At 39.5% G+C, this 10,864-nt stretch overlaps 1 protein-coding gene across 4 annotated transcripts in view; it reads right to left on the minus strand.

Annotated features, from left to right (window-relative positions):
- The window catches only part of NUP153 (nucleoporin 153), a 74,337-nt gene that overhangs the window by 62,141 nt on the left and 1,332 nt on the right, over nt 1–10,864 (minus strand). For 2 of the 4 annotated variants that reach the window (XM_024764276.1, XM_024764270.1), the window contains exon 2: nt 8,765–8,889. The exons of the other annotated variants lie outside the window; for them this stretch is intronic. The gene's annotated coding sequence lies outside the window, so the exon portion shown is untranslated. The remainder of the gene's footprint in view (nt 1–8,764; nt 8,890–10,864) is intronic. 4 annotated transcript variants of the gene reach the window in all.

Below are 10,864 nucleotides of genomic sequence, written 5' to 3' on the forward strand. Positions count from 1 at the left end.
CTAGTCTCGCCACACTTTCTGGAAGTCTCATTTCGTATAGATTCCCTAATCAGTTTTCCCCCTGCTCCATCCAAGCCCAAGTGAAGAACAAGGGCTAAGAACCCAAGACTTCACATGAGACTTAAAGAATACCTAATTATAAATATAAAAAAATCTTAAACACTAAATAGTTAAAAACCTAGATGCCATTCTAATCTTTCAGTTAGTTTCAGCTTTTTAATATATCCATTCTAACATTACTTATTTTAACAATGCATCTCTATTATAAAGTATTCAAATTCTAATGCAGTTATACTGAATCTAGTTTCAATAATCTGAATTTAACCTAAGCTATTATTTGTCACATTTTACAACCTACAGATAGTCATTTAGCAGCCAAGTTTCTCCTAACCACCCAGTCCAAATCTTTCTAGCCACGTAAAATCCATTCCTTATACTTTTCATTTCTCTTCTCAACATCAAGAGATTAACTCAAAAAACATGAGCATAGGGACTTGCCTGGTGGCACAGCGGTTAAGAATCTGCCTGCCGATGTAGGGAACATGGGTTTGAGTCCTAGTCTGGAAAGATCCCACATGCTGCGGAACTAAGCCCATGTGCCACAACTACTGAGCCTGTGCTCTAGAGCCCACAAGGCACAACTACTGAGCCCACGCTCTGCAACAAAGAGAAGCCACCGCAATGAAGAGTAGCCCCCGCTCGCTGCAACAAAGACCCAACGCAGCCAAAAATAAAATTAATTAATTAATTTAAAAAAACAAAACTTGAGCATAATAGTTATTGCAGCTAAGAAAATTTTAAATTACAACTGGCCACGATTTTCAACGTCCTTTAAGACTAACACTAATTCAGGAAGGAGAAACATGACCTGGCTTAGTCTCTTATTTTTAGAGATCTACATTATAGAGATGGTATTAATAGATAATTAACAGTAATCAAACAACAAGGACAAGAAAAGGAGTCCCTAAGAGACCTTTCAAACTAGCAATAGGAGACACAATAAAAGCCTAAAGCAACTTAATCCACTAAAAGTTATCTATAAGATACTGTCACTTTCCTTTCACAATCTGTTTGAAAATTGGGTGTAAAAGTTTATTCTTTAAGTCACAAGCAAACGGGCAGGGAAACTGAAATATCTTTAGACGGAAGAGGCGTTCTACCATCCTTTTTCCAATAGTAAACACAGTAAATTGTATCTGGTGGCAAGACTTTCAACTGGGCTTAGCAACACAGAAGAATCCTTTAAAAATATATTACAGAGAGGGCAGAGTTAAGATGGCATACTAGGAGGACGCAGAATTCGCGTCTCCTCACCACTAGGGCACCTACCAGGCACCAGTGGGAACCACAGACACGGGAAGAACCCCCAGCGACCAGGTAGGACAGGGGGCGTGGGGAGAGTGAAGGCAGAGGAGAAGTGGAGGCTGGACGGGACTGGCGCCCCTGAGGGGCGGCTGGGGGAGGGGAAGGGATCCCACGCCCGAAGGGGTAAATTGGGGAACCACTGGGAGGGCAGAAGATCAAAAGGGAGCGTGCCCAGGTTTCCCCTGCCCACTTGGGCCCCTGGGAGCCTGCTGAGATCCCAGGCCTGATCCTCTGCCCACCAAGGGCCCCTCCAGCTGCATGGGTCCTGAGGGACTGGGAGGGAGGGAAGGGGGAGCAAAAGTAAAGGCCGGAACTCTGGCACCCCTGAGGTGTGGCTAGGGGAAGGGAGGGGTTCCTACAGCAGCAGGACCCACCCTGGTTAGGGGTCCAGTGGCTACAGGGGAGAAGGTGGGGGAAGGGCACAAAGGAACGAAGGGAACAGGGCCCGTGCTCTCCCTGTCCACTTGGGCACCAGGACACCTGCTGGGCTCCCGGGCCTAATCCTCTGCCCTCGGAGCCTCCCTCCTGCCACGCAGAGCCCAAGCCCCGCCCCTGCCCCCCCACCCAGGGCCCCACCTCTACCCTCAGAGATCCACTCTGAGACCTCTTCCAATGCGCTGGGCCTAAACCCCTCCCACACACCCTCAACCAGGGCCCTAGGAACTCCACAGTCCGGAGGCCCTCCTTTGGAGGTGCTGCCTCACCCCTTCCAAGCAGGTCCTAAGCAGAGGCCCCGCCCCACGCTTGAACAGTCACCCTGCCTAGGTCCTGCCCAACGCTAAACTCTGCTCCTGACTCAGTTCCACCCCCGCTTAAACTCCGCCAAGCCTTTTTTTGACTCCCATAGCCAAGGCTTTTTAATTTTTTTTTCTTCTTTTAGATTGGGGTTCTGTTTTACCTTCTTGATTCATTGTTCCGATTCTTTTATATTTTCCCTAATAAATCTTTTATTTTTCTAATTTTTTTTTATTCTTTATACCTTGTTATTGTTCTCCCCTTTTGGCTTGTTGCCCCCCCTTTTTTTCTGTTGTAGTTTTATTTTAACTTGCTGCAGTTGTTTCAACTACAGTTTTATTTTTCCTAATATATTTATCTTTCTAATTTTATTTTCTTTTTTATTCTTTGATACTGTACTGCTTTTTCTCTCTCTCTCTCTTTTTTTTTTTTTACCGTCCACAAAACTTGCAGGATCTTGGTTCCCAGGCCAGAGGTTAGGGCTGAGCTCCTGTGGTTGGGAGCTCTGAGTCCAAACCACTGGACTAACAGAGAACCTCAGACACCAGGGAATATCAATCTGAGTGAGGCCTCCCGGAAGTCCTCATCTCAGCATCAAAAACTGGCTCTATCCAACTGCCTGCAAACTCAAGCACTAGATGTCTCAGGCCAAACAACCAGTAGGACAGGAATACAGCACCACCCAAAAAAAAAAGAAACGACTAAAAATATATATTACAGACTAAGGAGCAAGGTAAAAACCTACAAGACCAAATAAATGAACACAAAATAGGCAACCTTCCCCCAAAAAATTCAGAGTAATGACAGTAAAGATGACCCAAAATCTTGGAAACAGAATGGAGAAAATACAAGACACACTTAACAAGGGTCTAGAAAAACAAAAGTGCAAACAAACACTGATGAACAACACAATAAATGAAATTAAAAATTCTCTAGAAGGAACCAATAGCAGAATAACTGAGGCAGAAGAACGGATAAGTGACCTGGAAGGTAAAAGAGCAGAAATAACTACTGCAGTGCAGAATAAAAATAAAAAAAAAGAATGAAAAGAATTGAGGACAGTCTCAGAGACCTCTGGGACAACACTAAACGAACCAACATTCAAATTATAGGGGTCCCAGAAGAAGAAAAGAAAGGGTCTGAGAAAATACTTGAAGAGATTATAATTGAAAACTTCCCTAACATGGGAAAGGAAATAGTCAATCAAGTCCAGGAAGCGCAGGGTCCCATACAGTATAAATCCAAGAAGAAGCAGGCCAAGACACATATTAATCAAACTCTCAAAAATTAAATACAAAGAAAAAATATTAAGAGCAACAAATAAAAAGCAACAAATAACATACAAGGGAATCCCAATAAGGTTAACAGCTGATCTTTCAGCAGAAACTCTGCAAGCCAGAAGGGAGTGGCAGGACATATTTAAAGTGATGAAAGGGAAGAACCTACAACCAAGATTACTCTACCCAGCAAGAATCTCATTCAGATTCCACAGAGAAATTAAAACCTTTACAGATAAGCAAAAGTTAAGAGAATTCACCACCACCAAACCAGCTCTACAACAAATGCTAAAGGAACTTCTGTAGGCAGGAAACACAAGAGAAGGAAAAGATTTAAAAAACAAACCCAAAACATTAAGAAAAGGGTAATAGGAACATACATATCAATAACCAGCTTAAATGTAAATGGATTAAATGCTCCAACCAAAAGACACAGACTGGCTGAATGGATACAAAAACAACCCCATACATACGCTGTCTACAAGAGACCCACTTCAGACCTAGGGACACACACAGACTGAAAGTGAGGGGATGGAAAAAAAATTCCATGCAAATGGATATCAAAAGAAAGCTGTAGTAGCAATTCTCACATCAGACAAAATAGACTTTAAAATAAAGACCATTACAAGACACAAAGAAGGATACGACATAATGATCAAGGGATCAATCCAAGAAGAAGGTGTAACAATTGTAAATATTTATGCACCCAACACAGGAGCACCTCAATATATAAGGCAAATGCTAACAGCCATAAAAGGGAAAATCGACAGTAACACAATAACAGTAGGGGACTTTAACACCCCACTTTCACCAATGAATAGATCAACCAAAATGAAAATAAGAAAACACAGGCTTTAAATGATACATTAACCAAGATGGACTTAATTGATATTTATAGGACATTCCATCTAAAAATAACAGAATACACTTTCTTCTCAAGTGCTCATGGAACATTCTCCAGGATAAATCATATCTTGGGTCACAAATCAAGCCTTGGTAAATTTAAGAAAACTGAAATCATATCAAGTTTCTCTTCTGACCACAATGCTATGAGACTAGTTATCAATAGAAGGAAAAAAACTGTAACAAACACATGGAGGCTAAACAATACGTTATTAAATAACCAAGAGATCACTGAAGAGATCAAAGGGGAAATCAAAAAATACCTAGAAACAAATGACAATAAAAACACGACAACCCAAAACCTATGGAATGAAGCAAAAACAGTTCTAAGAGGGAAGTTTATAGCAATACAATCCTACCACAAGAAAAATCTCAAATAAACAACCTAACCTTACACCTAAAGCAATTAGAGAAACAAGAACAAAAACAGCCCAAAGTTAGCAAAAGGAAAGAAATCACGGAGACCAGATCAGAAATAAATGAAAAAGAAATGAAGGAAACAATAGCAAAGATGAATAAAACTAAAAGCTGGTTCTTTGAGAAGATAAACAAAACTGATAAACCATTAGCCAGACTCATCAAGAAAAAAGGGAGAAGACTCAAATCAATAAAATTAGAAATGAAAAAGGGGGAGTAAAAACTGACACTGCAGAAATACAAAGGATCAGGAGAGATTACTACAAGCAACTATATGCCAATAAAATGGACCACCTGGAATTCCTAGAAAAGCACAACCCTCCAAAAGTGAACCAGGAAGAAATAGAAAGTATAAACAAACCAATCACAAGCACTGAAATTGGAACTGTGATTTAAAATCTTCCAACAGGGCTTCCCTGGTGGCGCAGCGGTTGAGAGTCCGCCTGCCGATGCAGGGGACACATGTTCATGCCCTGGTCCAGGAGGATCCCACATGCCATGGAATGGCTGGGCCCGTGAGCCACGGCTGCTGAGCTTGCGCTTCTGGAGCCTGTGCTCCGCAGTGGGAGAGGCCACAACAGTGAGAGGCCCGCGTAATGCAAAAAAAAAAAAAAAAAAAAAAAATATGAGGCCAACCATCACTGTGATACCAAAACCAGACAAATGTTACAAAGAAAGAAAACTACAGGCCAATCTCTGATGAACATAGATGCAAATATCATCAACAAAATACTAGCAAACAGAATACAGCAGCACATTAAAAGGATCATACACCATGATCAAGTGGGGTTTATCCCAGGAATGCAAGGATTCCTCAGTATACGCAAATCAATCAATGTGATACAGCATATTAACAAACTGAAGGATAAAAACCATACGATCATCTCAATACATGCAGAAAAAGCTTTTGACAAAATTCAACACCCATTTATGATAAAAACTCTGCAGAAAGCAGGCATAGAGGGAACCTACGTCAACATAATAAAGGCCATATATGACAAACCCACAGCCAACATTGTTCTCAAGGGTGAAACACTGAAACCATTTCTGCTAAGATCAGGAACAACACAAGGTTGCCCACTCTCACCATTATTATTCAACATAGTTCTGGAAGTTTTAGCCACAGCAATCAGAGACGAAAAAGAAATAAAAGAAATCCAAATCAGGAAAGAAGAAGTAAAACTGTCACTGTTTGCAGATGACATGATACTATACATAGAGAATCCTAAAGATGCTACCAGAAAACTACTAGAGCTAATCAATGAATAGGGTAGAATAGCAGGATACAAAATTAAAGCACAGGGGCTTCCCTGGTGGCAGAGTGGTTAAGAACCTGCCTGCCAATGCAGGGGACACGGGTTCAAGCCCTGGTCCGGGAAGATCCCACATGCTGCAGACCAACTAAGCCTCTGCGTCACAACTACTGAGCCTGTGCTCTAGAGCCCATGCTCTGCAACAAGAGAAGCCACCACAATGAGAAGCCCGCGCACCACAATGAAGAGTAGCCTCCACTCACCACAACTAGAGAAAGCCCGCGTGCAGCAACGAAGACCTAACACAGCCAAAAATATAAATTAATTAATTAAAAAAATTAATGCACAGAATCTCTTGCATTCCTATACACTAATGTTGAAAAATCTGAAAAGGAAATTAAGGAAACACTCCCATTTACCACTGCAACAAAAAGAATAAAATACCTAGGAATAAACCTACCTAAGGAGATAAAAGACCTGTATGCAGAAAATTATAAGACACTGACGAAAAAAATTAAAGATGATACAAACAGATGGAGAGATATACCATGTTCCTGGATTGGAAGAATCAACATTGTGAAAATAACTATACTACCCAAAGCACTCTACAGATTCAATGCAATCCCTATCAAATTACCACTGCTATTTTTCACAGAACAGAATGTAAATTGATACAGCCACTATGGAGAACAGTATGGAGGTTCCTTAAAAAACTAAAAGTAGAGCTACCATATGACCCTGCAATCCCACTACTGGGCATATACCCTGAGAAAACCATAATTCAAAAAGAGTCACGTACCACAATGTTCATTGCAGCACTATTTACAATAGCCAGGACATGGAAGCAACCTAATTGTCCATTGACAGATGAATGGATAAAGAAGATGTGGCACATATATACAATGGAATATTACTAAACCATAAAAAGAAATGAAATTGAGTTATTTGTAGTGAGGTGGATGGACCTAGAGTCTGTCTTACAGAGTGAAGTCAGAAAGAGAAAAACAAATACCGTATGCTAACATATATACATGGAATCTAAAAAAAAAAGGTTCTGATGAACCTAGGGGCAGGACAGGAATAAAGACGCAGACGTAGAGAATGGACTTGAGACACGTGGAGGGGGAAGGGGAAGCTGCAACCAAGTGAGAGAGTGTCATGGACATATACACTACCAAATGTAAAACAGACAGCTAGTGGGAAGCAGCCACATAGCACAGGGAAATCAGTTCGGTGCTTTGTGACCACCTAGAGGGGTGGGATAGGGAGGGTGGGAAGGAGGCGCAAGAGGGAGGGGATATGGGGATATATGTATACATATAGCAGATTCACCCTGTTATACAGCAGAAACTAACACAACATTGTAAAGCAATTATAGTCCAGTAAATATCTTAAAAAAACAAAAACAGATATCTAAAAGGGAAATATATATATATATAAAACAATCATGACCATTAGCCAAGTAGCTACAAATAAAACATTTTTGAAAATACAAGTTCATCACATCTTTCCAATAATATTCTGTGCCTAATGAAATGGTTTTAATTAGTGACATCAGACCGTTCTACTTCAAGTAATAGGTAATTGCCTCATCAAAGGACTTTCCAGGAAATGGAGACAACACCTGGGCTTTTTTGTCATTATCTGAAAAACTGGTGAGTAAATTGATAAACTTTCACACACAAGGGCCTCTCATCACAAACAAAAAAACCTACTATGCATTAAATAATGTAACACTTGCATTTATTTTCCTATACACTTAAATGACTGGCATTTCTATGAGGAACATGTTAAAAATAATGTATTTCTACGTAGTTTAAGGTAGTTTAAAAGTTTGGCCTCATCACTCAGAAAACAAGTTTTTAAATCTAGTACAAACCTATAAAAGATTGAACTTTGGTACATAAAAGAAAAATACCTCTACTAAGAGGCAGCAAAATTCAGAGACGATAAAACATTTACATCAAAAGGTTCTACTTAATCACAACAATTTCAAATGAGTCCTTACTCTATATGCCAGGCTCTGTTCTAAGAGCTTTCTTTATATTATCTCATTTAACCCCTCCCAACCATTTCCACTTTACAGATGAGTAAATTAAGCAGAGAGAACTTGTCCAAGTTCTGGCAGAATAGGGATTCAAATCCAGAGGCCCTGACTGTATTACAGCACATTTTTTCCCTATCAACTATTTCCATTTCTATTTTCACTAACAGTATTAATTAAACATCTAGGATAAAGCAAATAAAGATAAAATAAAAGTCAAAACTACTCAGAGACTTCTGGAATGAGTTAAGTATTCAGCCATTAAATATCCCTCCTTTTCAAAACTGAGAACACTCTTTTGCCATCAGAATCCAAGTAGGACATAGTTATTTGGGACAAAGTATCATACAGAAGCTACCAAAACAACAAAAAAAAACTACACTATCATATAAACCAAGATTAGGCAAACCACGGTCTGTGGGCCAAATTCAGCCCTCAGCCTGTTTTCATATAGGCGGCAAGCTAAGAATGATTTTTACATTTTTTAAAGGGTTATAAAAACAAAACAAAGAACCTGCAGCAACAAAACCTAAAATATTTACTATACGGTCCTTTACAGAAAACGTTTGCAGACTCCTGATTTAAGCTACTGAATAGATAAAGGGGTTTCCTCCCCTTTTTTAAAAATAGCTAAATGCAGAAACTGACTTGTAAGACAAACTGTATCTAGGAAGATAAAATGAGTGGATTCCCTTAGCTCCAAACCAGAAGACAAAACCTCTGAAGCACACCCCCCAAAAAAGGGCAAAAATAAGTAGTTCCCTTCTCACCAGGAGGTGGCAGTAGATTCTTCCAGAGGCAAGGTTCTGGTTTGCCCATGGGCTCAAGTTTTTTGTGGTGGCTATTAAGAAAAGCAGCTTGACCTCTCCAGAGCTGACTTTCTGGGCCTGACAATCTGCACAAAAAGGAAAGGGGAAAGGAGACTGAACAGGTGACAAGAACTAAGCACATTCTCTTTACTGACCTGTTCACTCCCACTAGAAGAATGATACCATTTCCTAAATGCATCTGGGCTAAGAGTTAGGGGGTAGGAAAGAAGGCAAGTGAAGATGATCAACTTAATCATTTGGTGCTGTTCTTCATTTTTGCTTCTACAATTCTTAAGTTACTACCCTTCAGTTAGTTGAATAAGACAATGGATTCTTGTCTCCACAACTTGAAGCAAGATGCCATTTTAAAGATCAGAAGTTAACAGGAAAAAAATGTGAACTTTAGATATACCTCAGCAGAGCTAAACCAGAATAAGTCAAAACAGGAAATTACAAGTCAGTTGAACACATGAGAAAGTCACAGGTACTGCATGACTGCACAAGCCGGTTGGCCTGACAAGCAATGGCAAACATCCATTAACTAACAGTGCCAGATCGCTCATTCTTCTTTCAAGCCTCTACTACACAACCCAAAAACTTCATTTTTGCCCAGAAACCACTGGACATTTAACCAAAATACATTAGTACAAAACATGCCATGTCATGAAGCTCCTTGCTATTCATGATGACTCAGCAATTGCTGCAAAACGGAGAGGTGACCGCCTAGGATAGTTGACAGCAACCAGGTAGTCTACAAGTTCACAAAAGTTCCAGTAAGGATTAAAGAAAGTCCTTATTTTAAGATTAAAAAAAAAAATCCTTTAAGTATTCTTTTGTATATTCCTGGATACTTTTCTTTGGTAGTATCTGCCAATATTAATACCTTCAGTGTTGATTAAGAAACCCCCAAACACCTTTGATCCAATTCAAAAGCTACAAATGTACTTTCTTTTTAAATTAAATGGGTGGGGCAAAAAGCTGAAAGTACTTTAGATAGGGGGAAATGAAATTATCAGGCTTTAAAACAAAACCACACAGTCTGAAATCATTCCAGCTCTAAGACAAATTGGATCATAGGTGTTACGTTGTTAAGGCATCATCTCCCCCAAATTAGATTTTTATCTAAGTACATTTTAAAAATAAGGTGTGATTTTTTGGCTTTTGCCACTCAGAATATATGAGCTCCTTTCTAAACTCTGCCCAGACCATCCAATGATCTGTATTTACAAATTTCTTTTATTTTATGTAGTAACTTTCTTTTGAGGAGATCTAGAAAGCACTCAAAGACTTTTATCTTCAGGAAAAACAGAAAGCATGTGTGTTTAACTTCACTCAACCAAAGGATTAGGTTAAATGGCCAGGCGTGTGACCTGAATTCTAATCTTAAATCTGCCTGCAAGTACCCCTGCTCCTCACAAAGGAATCTGAAAACCAAGCTCTTTTTGGTATATATCTGGGGGAAAACCGGTGGGAGGTAAAAGTAAGGCTAAGACCTGTAACCGTAAGTAGAGAGCTACCTAGTATTATAAACCACAATTTTAACTATTAAGAAATTTCTCTGAAATCTTTTAAAATTCTGTTTTTAAGGATACAATTTAACACCAGCACCAAACACGTTAAAGTGTTCAATATTCATCATCATCCAGAACAATGCAATCTAGGAAGTCTACCCTTAACAGTAAGCTACACGGTATCAGACCCTTTTGCTATACCTTTGTGTTTTTTATAAGTTTAAGACCCACACTTACTCCTACCTTAGTATCCCTGAAAAGTGTTATAAGTGACGTTTATTAGAATATTCTTAACGTATTCCTATTCAATCCCCATAACAAGTAAAATTTTAAAAAGAGTTGTCTCAGAATCAAATGTCTCAGTTACAATTAGGATAAACTCCTTTTCATAATTTCAAACACCCACGAGTGCACAGGGTGCTTAGATTGTAAGACCACCAACATCCCTGGAATGTCAAAAGTACCTAAACTTCTAGAATACGCCCCGTAACATTAAAATAGTTTGTGCGTGAGATCAGAACTGGAGTCCCGGTCAGCTGTGCAGAATGAC

Source organism: Neophocaena asiaeorientalis, unplaced genomic scaffold, assembly GCF_003031525.2.
Source record: "Neophocaena asiaeorientalis asiaeorientalis breed wild unplaced genomic scaffold, Neophocaena_asiaeorientalis_V1.1 scaffold427, whole genome shotgun sequence".
In the NCBI taxonomy this organism is placed as follows: domain Eukaryota; kingdom Metazoa; phylum Chordata; class Mammalia; order Artiodactyla; family Phocoenidae; genus Neophocaena; species Neophocaena asiaeorientalis.